The sequence below is a fragment of the Globicephala melas genome, chromosome 18, assembly GCF_963455315.2.
Source record: "Globicephala melas chromosome 18, mGloMel1.2, whole genome shotgun sequence".
Classification (NCBI taxonomy): Eukaryota; Metazoa; Chordata; class Mammalia; order Artiodactyla; family Delphinidae; genus Globicephala; species Globicephala melas.
Genome location: NC_083331.1, coordinates 54,989,578 through 55,011,603, shown reverse-complemented (window position 1 = coordinate 55,011,603; position 22,026 = coordinate 54,989,578).

The following is a 22,026-nucleotide window of genomic DNA, read 5'->3' as shown; positions in this document are numbered from 1 at the left end:
ATGCCTTTGATCAGAAGTAGAAAAAGGAGAACTTTCCTGTTCTTGGTATTCCTGCCCTTTCTGTAAGCCTTTGATATTCTTGTACACTAATTTAGAAGTATAGCCTAGAACAGACCTCAACATGCAGTAGGGACTGTAAATACATCAACTTAGACTAATCGTGAGGGACTTCCACTGGTGGTCCAGTGGTAAAGAATCTGCCTTCCAATGCTGGGGACATGGGTTTGATCCCTGGTTGGAGAACTAAGATCCCACATGCTGCAGGGCAACTAAGCCTGCATGCTACAACTGCTGAGTTCGTGCGCCTCAACAAGAGACCCTGCATGCCTCAAACTACAGAGCCCATGCGCTCTGGACACCACGTGCCATAATACATAGCCCACGGTCCCTGGAGCCCATGTGCCACAACTAGAGAGAAGCCCGCGTACCACAACAAAGAGCCCCCCGCTGCAACGAGAAAAATCCTGCACATCTCAACGAAGACCCTGCATGCTGAAACTAAGACCTGACGCTGCCAAAAAAATAAATAAAATAAATAATTGTAAATAAATAGAATAATCTTGAGTCTATCTATCCACCATATAAAAAGAACGACAGTGAAAAAATATAACAATTTTAAACACTTTTAAAGCCAGGTCAGAGTTGCAAGAATGTTTCCTATTGCAACTAGAATTTAAAAATGTCAGTTAAGTATTTTATATTTGGCGCCACTTCAATAATAAAATGATTTTGTAATTTTTAAGTGTATAAAGATTATAGGAAATATTAATGTTGTAAGAAAATATATACATGAATACAGATATTCATTTATCAGAGTCCATTGGTTACAATACACACTCTCTTAGGAAGCTTAAACAAAATGAAAATATTGGGTGGATATAGGGTAGTTCATAGAATTGATGGAAAAACAGACAAGGTTATGAAACAATGTAACTCCTATGATGTCAGGTTTCTTATTTTTGAACTGATAGCAGAAAACACACACACACATGCACACACCAACAAAAAACTTCAGTATGAACTTCTTTCTGTCCATAAAATATTTTGCTAAGGATTCAATTCCCAGGAGAAATATTAATCTGTCTTAAATTAAAATCCCTACCTGTCACTGATTGAATCCCATCAGAAACAGATTAAATGCAAGTGAGAGGGGTTTTTTTCCCCTAATGGAAATGTCAGTAGCTGTTACCCTGCAAGGGGTAGGATTTTCCCACAAGCAAGATCAACAGATATCTACTATGTCCCACTCATGAACTGACACTATCACGTAGGCACATTCTCACTTCCATACATAGAATTATACAGTATGTCCTCTAAACATCATATATTGTTATTCTAATATGCAGTCTAAGCCAAGTAAGCCATAAATGGAGAATAATTGTAATGTTAGAGACAAGTAAGTTTTTAAAATGTATGTAAAATATAATATACGTAAATATAAACTAAATATAGTTATTTAGAAAATGCTTGAGTAAAAGAATAATCATAATAGGTGAAATTAGACATGAGTGTTTTTGAGCATGTGGGAAAAATTATTTTAAAATTACACCTGCTTTCTTAAATATTTTATATTCCAATATTTAACATGCTTGAAAATGTCAGAAGAAATCATTCAGCTATAACGTAAAATATTATATTTGTACTTAGAAAAAATATATTCAATTAATGCCTTTTCCACTTAATATTATATTCCTAATAGAATATTATTTTAAGTCTCTATATTTGTCTCCTAAGCAGTAAAAGAAAGATAATAAAGCCTATCTTACAATCTTTTCTTAAAGTAGAAATAGAAGGATCACAATGAAAGTGATTTCAGTGCTTGAGGAATTATTAAATGGTATGTTTTGGTAAATGTTTGAAGTAATAAACAAGATTGGAAGGTGAAAATTTAGTTCATTTTAAGTTGACATTAAGATAATCATAGGAGGAGGAGTTGAGGGTGAGAGTTATGATTATAAACCTTTTTGACTATCAAATGAAATCAGTATACACCTCCCTTGAAAAATGTTCAAAAACATACATTTAAAAATCCCCTTATCATTATATAAATAAAATAGAATACATTATATTATTGCTTTACAACATGATTTAATTCTCTTTGATAGAATTATAGCTTACTTTATCTAATTAATTTAGTATTTTGAACATCTGATGAGTCAGAAATAGCTTAAATTGGCTGAGCACTGACCAAATGCAAGAGATAGTTCTAGATATTTGAAAACAACAGTAAGCAAGACAGAAAGGAAATCCTTGTTGTCTTGGATTTATCATTCCATGGGAAAGAGAAGAAGCAGGCATAATGAATAATAAATGTTAAAATAACAGATATAAAATTTATGTAGTTTCTAAAAATAATATAAAATTGGAAGGGGGTAAAGAAATTAGAAGTTCTGTGGGAGATGGTTGGAATTTTATTAAATAGAGTGGTCATGACAGCACTTAGGGGAATGAAAGGAGCTGATAGAATGAGCTCTACTGATATTTACATGAAAGATGTGGGTGGCACAGGTAACTGCAGTGCAAAGGCTTTAATGTGAGCTGGACTATCAATGGTTTATAGAAAGGGCAGGAATGTCAAAAAGCAGGGAAAGTTCTTCTTCCAATTCTAATGAAAAACATCCTCAGCTCATAGAGATCTTTTGGGCACCTATATGTCTTGAACTAACCTTTTCAAAGCATTGGACCCTCCAGTTTACGCGGTGTGTTGGTTGGTGGCCGGTGTAACATGATGGAGAAGGCAATGAGAGATATGCAGAAGCAATCAGAATGCTGGGGAAATGGAGGAGCATCTTTATTTTAGAGAAAAGAATCTGAACACTTACTAGTGAAAGTAATTTGCCCAAGAATACTCAGCTAGTCAGTGGACTGAACTCTTAACCCTTTTTCATCTTATTCTAGATGCTTTGTTTGTCATTGGAGATACAAATTTGAGCAGCACACTCATTTTCTTTTTGCTCTTGTTCTTAGAAATAGTAACCACAAACTTAGGTATACATTTAGTATTTGGGGAGTGGGGGGAACAACATTTTGAACATGTTTAAGTAGAATTCAAAAGAAGCGAGAGGGATAAAAAGAGGAAGAGATAAAACTACACGCAAGCTTTAACATTCAAGAGCAAAAAGATTAATTTTATAGGATAGGATCCTCAATCCTCAGTAGTGATAGATTTATGTTTTATGTCAAGTATAAATGCATACACAGGTAATGAATAAGAATAGATGTCACAGGAATGGAGCCATTTCTCTAATCTGAATAGTCAGACAGATAAATTTATGTTCCCAATGAAAAAAACTAAAACTACTGGATTAAATTTTTTTTAAGCATAAACACATACAGGAAACAAATCAACAACAACAACAAAACACACTTGTATTAAAGAGCTGGCAAGCTAATGTAGATTAATCAATATTTCAGAAATCTAAATAAAGAAGATAATGAAAATATAGATTGAATCTTAAAGCTGATTTTGTACAGGGAAATATTGCCAAGCTGACTTGAGCTTTACACAGGACACAAAGGACACAGCCTTTGGCCACTGGCAGCAGAGAATTAAGTAGGAAATCCTCCCTCAGTAAAACTGGCACCACGGGGCTAAATCTTCAGTTTAAGGGTGAACAAGAGGTAAACATTTCCTACTCCAATAGGCCCAGTAAACTACAAGAGAAATTGCATTATTTAACACTAAGCACAGGAGGAGCAAAAACAAAAATAATGCCTGAGAAGTTGTAATGACTAGCCTGGCCTCAACCAGGTTTGTGGTCCAAATTCATAGTAACTAGGTAAATTCAAAATAATCTTATTCAGAAATTAAGTTTTAAAATATCATGATCTGTTAGTGGCTGAGGTACCAAACAGGAGAGAAAGCAAATCATCTCTGGAAGCATGTACCATCAATATATTCCCAAACTATATCTTTATGCCAGTGTTACATAAGTGTCTCTGATGGAAAGATTTCTGGGGCTTCCTATTCTGCCATTTTGCTGTCATCACTCTTGAGTTATTTGTTTTTTATTGGTGTGTGGTAACATCAATTAATTAATTCTGTATGTTATTTCATTCTATGATTATTCCCTAAGAATGGGTCACTATGCCTAAACTTTGTGTGAAAATAACATTGTTTATGCTGAACACCTTTTCCTATGAAAGACTAGAATTGCGGTATATGCTAGGTAGAGAATGACTATATATGATCAGTCTCCAATAAAAACCTTGAGTATTTTATCTCTAATAAACTTCCCTGGGCATTATTTCCATTTCTCTTACAGGTTGTTTGAATTTTTCATATGAATTTACATGAGTCTTTTATATGATTCATTCTTGGTTCATAAACTCAGGGAAGACATATGCCAAGGCAAAGGGTTTTGATTTCTAAGAATTTAACTAAGCCCATAGGAGACAATAGGTCTCCCTAAGTAGTCTCAATTTGGGGGGGAAATCTTAAGAAATTGCTGTTTTTGCTCAGCATTCAGATCCTCATCCAAGAATCAAAATAATTTCCACTGGTAAGAAGGGGTTACATAATGAGAATGGGAGCTGGGAAAAAAGACCTGTACAAGCACATAAATAACAACGAGGTTACCATGAAGAGGTACCCTTTGAATAAAACAGGTACATTAGATATGATTTTACTAAACGTAGGCAACTACTTCTGTACTGTTCATTCTCCAAAGTACCACATTTATTTTTTGAATTTAAGACATTCTTTATTGTTAAATTATCTGTTTACTACCAAGTATATTAATCCTTGTGGAGGAAAGAGAAGTGCTGATTTATTTTCAGTGTTTTCTCAGAAGCCATGCTGATAATAAAGATTTAGGAAAACAAAAAGTGGTTTGGGAAATATAAATAAGAATATGATAGTTATCTGTCTAGATTCTATGTCAGGCTGTTTAGAATCTGCTGTACTTTTCTTCCACAACAATTTTCCATGCTTTTTTCCCCACAGATGATTAAATATAATACTGTCAAGAATACATGTTCATCAAGATCCCCTTAGAAATTTCTTCCTTTGCAAGTAAATTTTGTAAATCAATTTTACCGTAGCATTCTTTAATTCTTTAGTTCTTATAATTACTTAACTCTGAGGTTATAAAACCAAAATGGAAAAAGAATGGGGCACACTTACTTAAAAAGAATGTTGACTGCTTCTTTGTATTAAATTGCTCCAATAAAGAATGAATTGGCACTTTAGAGTCATTTAATTAGGAGAAGAGTATTTTAGTTTTATCTCTTATACCACAACTTACAAAATAGTGACTTTAATAGTTCTGCTCACTTAATTATGTCAACAATTAAGAGACTGTTAAACACTAAGCTATAACTTGTCTAGTTGAATTTGATTCATTTTACTGGCCTATTTATATTTCAAATGATTCCTTTACATAGTTGGATATAAACAATGTTATAATAAAATGAAATGATATGGATGCTGTTATTTTGATCGGATAGGCTGTGATTTAATTTTAAAATAAGAGTAAAACGAAAATGTAATATGTAATTTAAATATAGTATTTAATTCTATTTATGTCATGTTATCTTTTGATGATTTAAAATGATTACAGTGAACTTGGTCTTTGTTTTCAGTCATCATGTGAATTCTGCATTTAAGAACACAATGCCCCGCCTGAGGTATTTTCTTAATTTCTTTAAATCACAATGCCATTATTATCAAAGAGAAGATTCATCATACAATAGGAGCTACTGCTTAAAACTGTATTACAGATTAATGAGATTAAAACACATTAATGAGATAAAACCCATAAAATGCTTATCATTGACAAATTAATTACTCAGTGAGGTTAACCCTAATTATATTGTTATTTTTTCTTTCTCTCTTCCCATTTCAGTTCCCTTGCATCCAGGCTGTCTTTCTATCAGTCACTAAATAATGGGTTTTCTCAAAGGTTGGCCCTCTTTGGTTCTCACTGTATATCCTTTCCCTTGGAAATCTTATCCAAATATGTTTACAATTAATCTTTCTATATTTATGATGGACCCAAATATGAATTTCAAGATATATCATTCATTTAAACTCTACTTCAATATTTCTAAATAATTAGGCAATGTTATTATATGGGTATTTTGAGACAACTCAATGTTGGTTTGAAAAATAAAACTAAGTAAATAAGAATATTTATCTATAAACTTGATTTATACTAGCATTCTTTAGTCAAGGTCTTTATCAGTCATCTATCACACAGAGCATTTATAGAGATGTTACTGTTGATACTTCCTACTTTTTCATCTTTCCATACCCGATCATTCACCAAACATATTAAAACACATAAATGCTTATTAAATATACTCATTTTTCTTAATCTCTGATTCCCTTTCATATTTCAAGTTTTCATCTTCCTCCATAAAGACTGCTAGTATTGCCTTCCTACTGATATCTCTATGTGCATTCAACCTCTGGACCCCACTTCATCATTTCTTATATTAGAGCCAAAGGGATCTTAGTAAAATGCAAGTATAATCATACTAACCCTCTGCTTAATAGCCTTCAATCTATTTTCATCAGGAAAGAATTGGTGGCATATGAATTTGAGTATACAGGCATGGGCCTGGTTTGTTTATTAAAAATATTTGACAGCTTATAACAGCAACATTTGCCAACATTTTTGATTACTTGCTAAAAATTAGACACTGAACTAAGCATACTATAGGCATTATCTTGTTCAATACTCATAGTCTATGAGATTATTGATAACCTTCATAATTACCATTTTAACAATAAATAAACTAAGATATTAAGCAAAATGGTCAGAAGATTATATATAGAAAAACCTAAAAAAAAACCTGTTAGAATTAATAAACAAACTCAGTAAAGTTGCCGTATACAAAATCAGCATACAAAAAGCAATTGTGTTTCTATACACTGAAAACAATCTGCCTGTAAAGGAAATTAGGGAAGTGACCTCATTTACAATATCACCAAAAAGAATAAAATACTTAGGAGTAAACTGAACTAAGGTGGTGAAAGACTAGTATACTGCACACTACAAAACATTGATGAAAGAAATCAAACAAGAAAGACAAATCCCATCATGTATGACAACATAGATGAATCTGGAGAAAATTAAATGAAGTGAAATAAGGCAGTCACTGAAAGACAAATACTGTATGATTCCACATATATGATGTATCTAAAATGATCAAATTGATAGAATCAAAGAGTGGTCATAAGGGCTGGGGGAGGGAGAAATAGAGAGTTACTAATCAATGGACCCAGAGTTTCAGTTCAACAAGATGAGTAGGTTCTACAGAGCTGCTACATGAGGGTGTACCTATAGTCAACAATAATTTTGTTCCCTTAAAATTTGTTAAGAGGGTATATCTGATGTTAAATTTTCTTATCACAGTGAAATAAATTTTAAAAATTGGTCAAATCCCTTTGTTAATAAGTGATGCAGCACAAATGCCTGACTGGTGTATTTATATTTAACCCCTCTATTTTTGAAGAATACTTACAGTAGGGAATTGTTACATGCAAGTGAGAGTAGATTGACTTTATCTATTTCATAAATAACATTTGATCAAATAAGTGGGAGTTCTAAATAGAGAATATATAGGAAATAATTACCAAGAGAAAACAAACAAAAAAAACACACAAAAATCCTCTAACCATCTGTTTAGTGTTGTACCATAAGTTAACAAGAAAAATGTATTTTTTCATTTCACACACACAAAAATACTGAATGAAATACAACACACATATTTATCTGAGCTAAAAACAAATAAGAAACATTTCAGAAGTTAAAGCTAGAGTGCAAGACAAGTTACAGCTAGATGACCCATCAGTGTCTAGGAACTGAAGATTTAGGGTCTGGAGTTATTATTAAAAAGAGGAATGGGTGACAACTGTTTATTCTCTTTAATTTCAGGGAGGTGGAACTACGCATAAAAGTGTAAATGGTTATCTCTAAATGAGCACAAGATTTAAAAAAAGGAAAAACATCATGTTATCTAACCACACTCACACACACATACACATATACCCTCTTGACAGAATACCACATCTCTGGTTAAACTTCTGTGTTTCTAACTGAGGCCAAAGGAAGACAAGTCTTAAGAATTTTTTACAACCATCAACTATACTTCAGTGAAAAATAAATTTAAAAAGAAAAAGAAAAAGAAAATTGTTTTCACAACCAAGTGTCTGAAAGGTTTCCTTGAAAGACATTTAGCTAAAAATGTATTTACATTAAAAGTTACAAACCACACGAGGAAATGAACTGTCATGGGAGAAGTATTCTACCTTCCAAAACTATAGGTCAACCTTAAATAAATGATGATTACTAGTGCAGCTGCAATTGAGTATCTGTAACCAACAAGTAATTAGAACGTAGAGCCTGATGGAATGTTAATAAGGTGAAGGAACAGTCAGTAATAATTTCCATTTTCTGATCTGATTAACTAGGTGGATGGTGGTACCATCTACTAAGCTAAAGAATGCAAAAGGAGATGTTGGGCAAAAACCATCTGTTCAATTTGGCACATTGGATATGGAGACACCAGTGATACATTGTCTTAGTCAGCTTGGGCTGCCATAACAAAATACCATTGACTGAGTGACTTAAAGAGTAACAATTTATTTTCTAGCAGTTTTGGAGGTTAGGAAATCTAAGACTAAAGTGCCAGCCAATTTGATTCCTTATGGGGGCTCTCCTTCTGGTTTGCAGATGTCTGCCTTCTTGCTATGTCCTCACAAGATCTTTCCTTGGTGTGTGTATGGCGGGGGTGGAGGGGGCGGGGGAGAGAAAGAGAGAGAGAGAGAGAGGAAGAAAGGGAGCTCTCTGATATCTCTCCTTATATGGGCACTGATCCCTTCCTGAGAATATCACTGTAATGGCTTCACCTAACCCTAATTACCTCTCAAAGGCCCCATCTCCAAATACCATCATACTGAGGGTTATAGCTTCAAAATATGAATTTGAGGGGGCTCCAAACATTCAGTCCACAGCATCAATATACGTTTTTCTACCAGAAAAAATAAGTTCGCTGGAAATGATTATTTTTGGTATTAATCAAGAATGTTGGCTCCCTTAATTAATAAAAGATAATTTGGAGTCAATATGTAAACTCCAGTAATTTATCTTGTATTAATTCATTCATTTAACAAGGATTTGAGTGCCTATTCTGTGCAGGTCACAGTCGTAAGCACTTGGAACACATCCGTGAACAAAATAGATAGAGATCCCTGGCCTGATGTGGCTTTCTTTGTAAGGAAATCAATAAAATAGATAAGTAAAGTAAATGATATATCAAGAAGTTATAGAATATGGAAATTTTCAATTTGCATGTGTGGTGATAATAGAGGAAGTTCCTATAAAGTATAATCCTGCTCTCAAGTAGATGACAAGATAGATAAATATATAGCAATGTGTGGTGATGCTGGTATAAGCATATTTATGAGGAATTGAGACTGACACAACAGAGAAAATAATAAATAGTGCCTTGGGTAGACATCACTTCATAGAGAAAATGAAAGAAATTAGAAATCAGCTTGGCTTTTATTAAACAAGCACAAGAGGAAAACATTTTTGGAAAGAGAGAGAATCGTGTGAAAAAAATCACTGAGTAACCCAGGAACCCAGCATCTTTGTGATACCTCAAATAGCTCAACACTTAGAAGTTCCAAGACAGGTGCAGCTAAGCAGAGGAGTGATTAAGGGGGTCTTACATGCTACATTATGGAATTCGGAATTTTCATTAAAAAGTGAGAAGTTATTAAATAATTTTAAAATAAAGAATGGCATTTTCCCTTAGTTCATGATCATTCTGTTCTTTGAAGGGAATGATTGGGGAAAAATCATAGAAACAAGATAGCTATTCATAATGCTATTTTATGCATTTCCTAGGAAATGAGAAAGACCTAAACTATAAGGCAGGAGAAGTGGTGATAGAAAGGTGCAGAAAGATACAGGGATTTCTTTAGGCAGATTTTAATATATAGAATGATGGAATGGTCTAAGTTTAAAACACGTCCCCAATTTCAATATTTAAGTGAAAATGAGAATGAATGGACAACACATTTTATTTCCTAATAAATAATGATTTTAATCAGTTTGGGCCCTAATGAGTTTGAAATACAAGGTGGTATATTCAGGTGGAACACTGGAGAGAAACGTTTGCTAGAGTTGGATATCTCCATAAAATGTGTGATATCTTGTGCTATATCTCGTGAGATATCTCCATAAAAATGGTATTAGACACTTTGAAAGTATATGAGAAAAACCACCGCTATGTATCATGAGAGCAGAAAGACCATACCAAAAAGAAAAAAGAAAGGAAAAAAGTGCCCAAACTCATTCCATGGAAAGTAGAGTTGCTCATGCAGGTGTCTGAGAAATAAGTGTCATAACGGTAATGGAACCATGAGTGCGGGGTATTATAAACACCAAGAGAAGAAAAAGTTTTAAAAATAGTAAAATGATTGTTCTAGGTAAATCTTGTGGAAAAAAAAAATGTAAGGACTGCAGGCATTCATATGGTTATCTAATTAGAAAATATTTAGCAATAATGACAATGATAGAAACTTGGTCATTTTCAGACTTTCTTTCAATCTCTTTCCACGTTTGATTCAGTCTTAAATCTACTCAGACTGTATCATTCCCTTTCTATAAAATGTTCAGTAATTTCCGATTTCGTACAGAATGAAGTACAAACTCCTTAGCCTAACATTAAATCCCTTCCATGACTTCACCTATTTTCTCAACCTCACCTGTTTTTACATGCCTTTACATTCTACTTCCACCATCCCATGCATTTTCCACTTCAATTACCCTTTACGGAGATGAATCCCTGCTGTGTAAACGTTCCCCCACAGCCCTGGAACTACCTAGTAACCTAGTTCAAATGTCATAGCCTCTGATGCTCCATTTAAAAAATTTTAAATTGAATGTTTAGTATATCAAATATATTTCTATTATTTCCACTTTTTTTCTATCATACACCAATTAGCTTTGTGGTTTTTTTCTTTCTGTAGTACAAATATACTCATAAGAAAACTCAGATAATATATTTTTATCTTGGACTATCAAAATCCATGTGTCACACACTGAAACACTGTAAAATTTGCAACTTTCCCAGTTATACTGTGAATTTCCCCCCTTTTTTCCAACATAAGCGATTAATACTGATTACAATATTTCTAACAACAATGTTAATCTAGTTGAGGTTTGGTTTTAGCAGAAGTTGTATATTTGCCTTCATCTTTTTTTTTTTGCATGTTTTTATCAAAGTATATTTTACTAATGGTCAAATGAACACAAAAGTTTAGAGAAAGTGAGATTAGTAAATTAGTTAGCTTTACTATGAGACTATTGGGAAGAAAAAAAAAAAAAAACCTAGAAGGTTTATATTCATTTAAATGTAATTGTAACAAGTTTTAGCCAATGCAGTTTCATTGTAGGGAATTCACAATCCTGCTTCAGCCCAGACACTATACTTATTTGACTCACAGGAAATTCAAATATCCTCGTCCTATCACTCAGTTTATTTGCAGATTGTTCCACTGCAAATCTGTTTATGCACTTTGTATCACTCTTCAAATACATTTTTCTTTTTCATAGGCAGTGGGATGTATCGGCTAGTCTATTTCTTCAGAAATCAAGTCCTTATTTCTTGAAATTATCCTAAACTACAAACATATATATATATATATATGCATACATATATATATATACACACACACACACACAGATATATACATATATATATATGTTTTGGGAAGGGAAATCACAATGTTCACTGTGATCTGTTTGCAAAATAACTGCATTTTTCCCTGTTTTATCTTTAGCCTTTGCATTCTTATCTTGAAGCTCTGCCCATCAGAAGATGATACTCATTTTCCCACACCTTGAATCTGAGCTTGCCTTGAGACTTGCCTTAAGTAGTAAAATGCATGGAACTGAAGTGTGTCAGTTCCTAGCCTAGACCTCAAGCATTGCACACTTTCAGTTTCTTTTAGAATCTTTTCTTCTACCATGTGACTTTGATTAGGCTAATATGTGAAGGATAAGAACATATGCACCAGAGTTGAGGCATGCTAACAGTCCCAGCTGACGTGTCTATGTGAGACATTCCATCCAAGATCTGCAAAAGCCAACATCTTGCCCCATATCTGACCCACAGATGCCACAGAAGACCAGCTGAGACAATGTACATATACACACACAGCATATATGCATATATGCATACCTGTATATAAGTACAGATATACACACATACAAACACACACTCATATATACAGTGAAACCTTGTGAAATAATTGGCAAATGTAGAAATTTATCGTTCAAATAGCATGTACACATTAAAGCAGCTAGTTAACAAAAAAATTCTGTTCTAGACCATTTTCCAAACATCTACCATTTCTCTATCTGTTGCCTTTGAGGTCTACAGGTTTTTCATTCTCTTATTGAATAATGCACTTTCTTTAAAAATCAATGTGTTCCCTTTGAACTTAATTAAGCACTATCCACTGGGAATCAGGACCAAAATAGTACAACCACAGGAAATATGGATTGCATGGTTATTGGTTCTCTTCCATGTGCTTTAAATGTATTAATTTAAATCATTTAATCCTCACATGTGTATAATTATTATATCAATTTTACATATAAGGGAAAAGAAGCACACAGAGAGTAACTGTTCACAGTCTACACAATTGGGGCCGAACCTAAATCCAGGTAATTTCATTCCCAAATCCTACTCTTTTATTACTATGCTATACTGTCTCTTGCCCCTCTTTATATATGTGCCTCTTTAAATGTCATGCCTATATATTTTATGCATGGCTGGCTATAAGGAAGCATTTTTCCTAAAATTCAGCAAAGAGGATGTATTTTATATTTGTGTCCCCTCACAGTATATTTTTTTAAAGTTCTCTCAATTATTTTATGTAAAATTTAAAATATTGTTTCACATAGAACCACATAATGGCCAGTGTTGAATAGCTCATTGACAAATCTTTTATAATCAACCTAGAAAACAATTCAGTAAGCAGTTGCTTTGTGAATACTGGAATTAGATAGCTACAGGAAGAAAAAAAAACACACCTTCTCCAAATTTAAGTGAATAAAAATCTGTAGCTTCAGCTAAAGTCTTCATTAACATATCACACTTTTTTTTTTTAATATCTCAGATACCCTGAGCAAAAGTGAAGGTGAATTGCTCAGGATAGGTGTGTTATATAACTCAAAAATTGTACTGTTTATTTTGATATAGAGCCTAAAGAGAAAGATATAAAATTTAGAGACTTTTTTTCATAAAAAATGGAAAGTAGAAAATATACAATTGATTTAGTACATTTCCTTAAAACTTGTAGTTTAGTGTTGCACTGACTAAATGATAAATGTGTAAACTAAATTAATAGATATTAAGTAAACATTTGACAATTGCATCTGTAATACTACAAGTAATCAGCCATATGCACCATTTTGGCACATGTAGTGTTAATAGCCAATTTATATTTTGATTATTTGGTGTGTGTACACTATCCTTTGGCTTTTTTTTTTTTTTTTTTTTTTGTGGTATGCGGGCCTCTCACTGTCGTGGCCTCTCCCGTTGCAGAGCGCAGGCTCCGGACGCGCAGGCTCAGCGGCCATGGTTCACGGGCCCAGCCACTCCGCGACATGTGGGATCCTCCCCGACCGGGGCACGAACCCGTGTCCCCTGCATCGGCAGGCGGACTCTCAACCACTGCACCACCAGGGAAGCCCTATCCTTTGGCTTTTTGACTTTCTAACTTGTTTGCTTATTTTCTTCCTTGCTTGTTTATTTGATTTGGACCTTCTTTTTGGAGAACCAAAAAAGGAGATAACTCTGCCTTAAAAGTTGTCTTGTATGTAGATACATCTAAAAGGGCAAAATAAATAAATAAATAGACACACATTATTTTTATTATTTTTTTTTTTTTGCGGTACGTGGGCCTCCCACCGCTGTGGCCCCTCCTGCTGCGGAGCACAGGCCCTGGACGCGCAGGCCCAGAGGCCACGGCCCACGGGCCCAGCCACTCTGCGGCATCCTCCCGGACCGGGGCACGAACCCGCGTCCCCCGCATCGGCAGGCGGACCCTCAACCACTGTGCCACCAGGGAAGCCCCCGACACACATTATTTTTAAACTTTATTTAAAAAAAATTTTTGTCTTTCAAGTAGGCATTTACATATCAGTAAATATGGATATGTGCAACATCAATTGAAAGCCTATAATAGTACACTAACAAATATCTATACCACAATTTATTAAGCCAATCTACTATTATAGAAATTTTAAATTATTTTTATGTATTTATGTGTATAAACTATGCTATTATATTCATATTTTCACATATATGTTTATTTATTACTTTCTGTAAAAGAGTTAGCTGAGGACACAAAGAAAGATGGTGTGCTTTGGTGGATTTGTTTAGTTCTGGTAACGACAGAGCAACCAAATGAAGATGTCTAGTGTACACTTGGGTAATGGAGTATGGAGCCCATGAAAAGAATCTTTGAAGTTTATTTTACTGGCCCATTTTATGGATGAAAATACAAAGGACTAGGGACTTAAGACAATTGTCCAAGTTAACGGGTAGTGAATGTCAGAGACAATAGTTAAGTGTCTAACTCATCTGATTTCAAAATCTACATAATCAACCACTACCTATTGATAAAACCAAGCAGAAGTTTTCAATATTTATTTATTGTACAAAAAAATAACTTTTGATTTACCTACATGTCACTCAAATTATATTTTGTTTCCTTTTTATAGTGCAAAACAGAAATTATGTGGAATCCAAGACACAAAGTATCATAAAATGCATTTATCTTATTAATCTACAATATTACATTGCATAGCACTTACAAATTTATTTTAAAATAAACTCTTTTTTACTTTTTGACATCATGTCTTTGCAAATTTTACCCCATTCATCTTTTTTTATTTCACTATTAAATTTCATTTTGTTAAAAATCAAATGCATTGGGACACTTTGACTATGAGTAGGATTGACAAATAATATCAAAGACACAATCTCAGCAGAATAAATTTGATTTGGTTTAGTGTATAACAAGCACTCACCAAATATTCAAAATTCCTAGGAGGTGAAAATCAGCATTTTCAAATAGTTGAATCTATTCCTGACATTTGGAACTTTAAAATTATGAAAAAGAAGTCATATACTCACAGGACAGTAATTAACATCATAATAAAATTTCATACTTAATAAAATATTTCAATTAAGTAATGTTGAGAGCCTTAGATTCTCATTTCAGCTCATATGCATTTATTTCTCTTTTCTTCCATTTTGTTGAATATTGTATTCTATCTTCTTGATGTGGACTTATGTTCAAGTCACCTATGTATTTTGTTATTTTAATAGTCAGGTGAAGAAACATGACCATCTAACTTAGGAAAGAACTATCTGGCATGCCTGAAAACTAAATAGCTAATTGAATTTTCCAGATAGAAATAAATAGTGTCATAATAGTTTCATATTCAACTTCTCTAACCATATGTTTGTTGATCAGGATCCATATCACTTGACTTTGATTCAAAAAAAGGGAAAATGAGTATGTACTTCCTGTCATGGTAAATATCTCAAGGAGAATAAATGAATAGTAAATTACTTACAAAAATAAGTCAGGACTATCCTTTAACAATATCACATGTTAACCTAAGGGTTAAGCTGATGCCTGTAAAAAATTAAAGCAAAGTAAGAAAGGCACATTTAAATACTTAACATGTCAAATTTAGCATGGGACTTTATTTCATTTGAAGCATATTGCTTCTATTTCTTCTTTCCATATGCACTTTGGATATATACAGTACTATGTGAACATTGATTTAATTAAGCATATTATTTTGAGCAGCTGAGTCATAAACTGAGATATTTGGGAAGAAAAATGAGCAATAGACAGTTTGGTATGTCAGGCAATTTAAATCAACTTGAAAAGTTTTCCCTTTGAAAGTTCTCCCAATTTCTTGTTCAAAGCAAAGTTATAAGGGAAATTGATATAATTAATGTCCAGGAAAACATATCACTCTTTATACCTACCAACTAAATAGACCACATCCCCTAGTAAGTTTGCAAGAACTTACTGCAAAACAAGGTAAACATAAGATATTGATAAAAGTACAAAATCTGAAAAACTATTGTCCTTAGACCATGCAAAATCAAAGGAAAATTATGGCTATGATAATGTTTATGTATTATTCTGAAAAAATTACATTTAAGAGGATAATTGGAGAATCCACAACTTTTTTTAGGCTGAACCAATGCTAATTCTTATTTCAGAGGTAGAAGCACAGATAAAAGAAGATAAAAGTCAAACAATAACTAGACTCTTGTTAAGTGATTCTTATTCCACCTATACCAAGCCTCAATGAAAACAAAACAAAACAAAACAAAAATAAACAAAAACAGCAAAAGTAGGATGCTATGTGAGAATTTACTTTTTGTAAAATAATGTATTAAAATATATTTTGTCACTTATTTGCAGTAGTTTGCTGATGCATTTTTATTTGTATATGCTTTAGAGAGATTCACTCAAATTGTTTCCTGTCAGAGATTTACTTTTAGTTTAAATTACTTATGGAATTGTTTCATTATTTACAGAAACATAAGCCAGGTAAATATTGGGTTGGCCAAAAAGTTTGTTTGGGTTTTGGGTTCGTTTGGGGTTCGTTTTTCTGTAATATCTTACGGAAAAACCCGAACAAATTTTTTGGCCAAGCCAATACTTTTCTATAGGACACATTTTGTAGGAGACTCCATTTACCAACACACTTGTCAGGTTTGCCTGTCTACTATCACTATCACACATGTTCATTTTTTAAAAATTAGACGAAAATGACTAAATGTTCATAATTATGTAATATTTTATAAAATATTATTTTCCATTTTGTCTTGTTCACTATTGTAATTCATAAGTTGGCATGTAGTGTCAACTTAAAGTATGTGTTAAATAAATGGAAGTATAAGGCATATCACCTCCATTTGCTGTACAAACCTAAGTTCTGTTAAATAGGACAAAAAAAATTAGATAGTCCTTCAGTTACTGTTCTTCAAGGTAGTTTATTCTGTGCCTTTTATTCACATTAAGCCTATATAACAGAAGACACACACACACACACACACACACACACACACACAATTAATCTTGGTCAAAAAGGAAACAATAAATTTTAAACTTTTACTATAATACAAAATCAACTAAATTAAAGATACATTGCGTGATGTATCTAAAGATATGAAATCTTAGGGTTCATAAAAATGAAAAGAGAAAACAAAATAGTTCATATAAGTGATAAAAGCAAGACATTTGATGAGATCACTGCTGTTGTAGGGTCAAATAAAAAAGTACCTAAAACTAAAATAACACTATTTTTATATTTTTAGAGAGGAAAATAAAAAAAATAGATAACAAAAATATACTCTTTCCAGAAGAAGCAAAATAAAAACTAAATACAGAAGGTGTCTAAAAACAAGGAGTCTTTACAAGAAAACAATTAATATCTACATGCATTTGAGTAATTTTAGATGGACTAAAAATAAGGTAGGTTGAAACAGCACCCTTTAAGGGAGAAAAAGAAGTATGCAGGGTGTAAGCAAAATTTCCAATTCCTTTAATCATGGCATAGCCCTAAAATGACTACCTGTATGATTCTAATTATGACAGTAAAGAGGTGTATTAATTTAAACTTTTGAAAAGTAATTTTTTTTTGTTTAAAAACAAAATCAAGCCTATGAAGCTATCAAATGAAGATTATAAAGAAGAATAAACACAATTGTTTTCAAATGTCAAGTATCTATTATTGTAACTTACTGGAACTTAGAGAGTTTTAGAGAAATAATTCTCCAAAATAAATTGGTGAATAATTAAAACATTTTGACATGAACACTTTGAATTGTTACCTTCCTGCACACAGTTTTATAAATCAGTATCTTAAAGAGTACTGTGTTTATTTCATACAAGAATAATCATTAAATAACAAGTAAGTTACAAAATATATTCATAATTAAAAAGTAGAATAAAGTTATGATGTAAAAAGGTAATTAACAAGTCACCTTGTCATAATCTAGATATGGAAGTAACTTAGTGATGTTATACCATTAGAATAGAAGTCATTTAAACTACTCTATGAAGAAACAAAGCAAGGTTTTGTATATAGTAACAATGAAGCATTATTTCACAACAAAAAACATAATATGGTTACCATACTATGTATAAATGGTGATAGACACTGTCTCTTTCATTAAATACATCTGTTGGACAGAAGATTGAAAAAATAAGAAATGCACTCACCAGGGACCTTAAATTCAAGCTGGAAGAGGAGTAAATTTGCAGTCTATAGGTAAAAATATAGTATCTTAATTCAGGAAGATATGAGTATGAATCTTACTTTACCACTTACTTGGTTGACAAATGATAATAAGAGTCTTTCATAGGTTCTTATAAATAACAAATGAGATAATGAATTGTAAAAGGACTTGGGATACTTCTTGTTCCATCTATTTATTAATAAATGTTAGCCTTCATTCAGATATTCTACTAGTTTTAGAGAGGCCTAGAGATTATACATTTTTGTGAATAATTTATAGGAAACTAGTATGAAATTTAGTACAAAATGGATATTAACTTAGAAGGAGAATGAATCACAAGAAATTACATATTTTAAAAGCAAACAATACTGTCAGCATCACAAACTCAGAGAAATAGCATAATACTTCTAATATAAACTTCACATTCTGGTGTACCATACATATAATCTATCTTTTCCTCAATTTGTTTCTTTATACTTTTAGATTGGCTTTTCATATGTGAATGGTTACATATTATCATTATCTATGCAGAGAACAGAAATGTCGTTTAGTCATTTTCTTGCATAATTAATCAAAATTTAAATTTAATCTTCAACTTGTATCAATAATTTTTAGTTTCAAAAATTATTTGCTTGTCATTTTTCATCTTGTATTTATTCACTATTTCTGCACTTTATCCTTGATTAGATTAGTGTTTGGCCTATTTTGTTTATTTTGTTCAAAGAAAAAAAGTTTGATTTATATTATTATTTACACTTTCTTCTAGCTTCCTATCTCATTAATTTTTCTTTTTCTTTAAATTATATGTCCATCTATTTACTCTTTTGTTAGTCATATTCGTGTGTGTGTGTGTGTGTGTGTGTGTGTGTGTGTGTACGTAGGAATTAACTAAAAGAATCCTGAGAATGTGTAGCAGTATGTTCCTCCTATTATTATTCATGTTCTTTAGTATGATATTGTTTTTGAATTATTCTGTTTGTAGACAGCTGATTTTTAAAAAGTCAAGTTTAAAAAGAAAATTCATGTATTCAGTCACTAACTTCACGGTATTTTATAGAAATGTACATTTACAAAAAAAATCTTCGTATTAACCATGCTACGATCTTTAATGAATATTTTTAGCAACAAAAATATGCCTGAAAAGATGGTTAAATGAAGATATAGATTAACTTTTGTGTATTCTTGAAATTTTACTAAAATACTATTAAAGCGACATATAAAAGCCATAAAAATACAAATTCAGGGACAAAAGAGAAACGAGTAGCAACAAAATTTTGAATCCAGAAAAGAAATTGGATAGATGTTAAATGATTTAGCAGACCTAGAGTATTTAATTCTGATCTGGCAATGAATTAAAGTAAAAATAAATTTAAATTATACAGCAAAAATCCCCCAAAGGCTCAAGAATTGGTGACACCAAGGACCTTTGGATCCAGAAATGAATTTAAGGTGGGTTAAAGCTCAAATAGAGAAGACTGGTGGAAATTCTGTTGTAAAAATAGTTATCAGAGTTATAACAATAGTACTTAAACATTAATAATGAAAACCCTAATGACAAAATAGTGAAATGGCCATAAAGTAAAAACAATGAAACATTTTTAACATCTCTACACAGGCATTTTGGCTGCACCTTCTGGCATATTTCACTTTTTCTATATCTCTTTAAAATCCAAACTTATCTTTCTAATACCTCATGTGTCAAACCACTCCAGTCTTGTTTCTGATCCCATTAAAATTCTGAAACATCTCTGACTTGAATCACGGAGAGAATTTCCATGTCACTAAAATCAATGGACATTTCCATTGTTATTTCACTTGACTACCCTTGGAAACTTCATCCTCATCACCAGTTTTAATAACCGTTTCAAAGCAGATAAATTATACAATTTTACTGACAGGTGTTAATTTCAAATTAATACCTTCAAATAATTTTTAGAATTATCATGAACACATAATATTCAATATGTCAAAAACTAACATATAGCTTCCTACAAATCTAGTCTTTTGTTTTGAATCGACTTTTAGTAAATGGCTTTACTGCCTATTATATTTTGTAAGGTATCCATGAATAACTCATGTTACAACCCTCTACATAATTCTTCTTAGTTAACCGATCATGAAATCCATCAAGTTTATATCCAAAATAGTTCTCACAGTTACTACTATCTCACTACTGCTACTTCCCAACTTACTAACAAAATCAAACTGAAAAAACTAAATTTTCTACCTAAAACATTTCTCCATTTTAAAGCTCTAGTTACTTTTTCAGACTTGTTGTTTGGGAGAAAAATGGTAGCTGCTTTACTGTGAAAATCTCCCACATTTTTGCTCAAAAAAATAAAAAAGAAGATAAGACAAAATCACACATGGCCCAGGAATTCAGCATTAGTAGGAGACAGAAAATACTGCAATATTCCAAATACTCATGAATAGAGAAAATAGATTCTGAAAGAACTCCCATTTTCAGCTCACTCCTACAACACTATGGTAACTGAGAGAAGGAAAAAAGGAGGCTTAGGAGACTCAAAAATAGTACAGTGGAAATGAAAATGTAGATGAAGCAACCTAGAAAGAGAAAGTCCAATATAAATGTCACAATACCTTCCTAGTAATCCTCAGCACTGGTTACAGGGAAGGGGCTTGAAAATGAGTGAGACCAGAACTAGAAGTCCCAAAGAAGCATTGTATCTGTAGGAAAATCAGTTATAGAGACAGATTCTATAAAATTCAAATACTGTTTTGATGGCACATGAAGAGGACAAGACACTAAAGAAATAGGGTAAGAACTACAGAATTAGATCTGTCTTAATACAGAAAAAGTAGTAAATGATAAGCTATCTCAAATCCCTGTGGCAAAGATGGCATTTTAAACAAAAGATTTTTAGACAACTAGATAACCATTCAGAAAAAAAAAAAAAAAGATAAAATTTGATCAATTCCTCACCACCATACACAGGAATGAACCTTCAAACTGGTCTAAGATTTAATCGTCAAAAAATTAAAATATACAAGTACTGGAAGAAACACTGAGTAATTCATCAATATCACAGCTACACAGAAATATATGATTATTACTATATATGATTTTTTTAAAAACATCTAACAAATGTGACTATATAAAACAACAAAACAACCACAGCTTTGAGGTAGAGGACATTATGACTAAAGTTAACAGATGAAGGAGAAACTGAGAAAATATTTGCAACGTATATCACAGAAAAAGGTCTAATACCTGTAGTATAAAAGGAAAAGTTAAAAACTGAGGACAAAGAGCAAAAATCCTATAGAAAAATGGGCAGAAGACATTAACATACAAAACTGTCAAAATTATATACAATTTGGTGAAATTTATATTTCATAAAAATATAAAAAGTTTTTCAACTTTACTTAAAATAATTACACTGATGAATAATTTTTCATCCATAAAAGAATCCAAGAGAAGTCCAATATGAAATGCCAAATATTCTGAAAATACAGTGATTTAGCAAGGATATAAAAGACTTGGAAAAGCACTATTAATTCAACCTGACACATATGAAACACTTCACTAAATGACTGCAGAAGACACATTTCTTTTCAAGCACACATGGAAAACTTCTAGGATAGACATACGCTAAAAAATAAAACAAATTTTAATAAATATAAAATGACTGTTATAATAAAAGTGTGTTTTCCAAAAACAATGAAATCCAATTTGATAACAACAGAAGGAAATTTGGG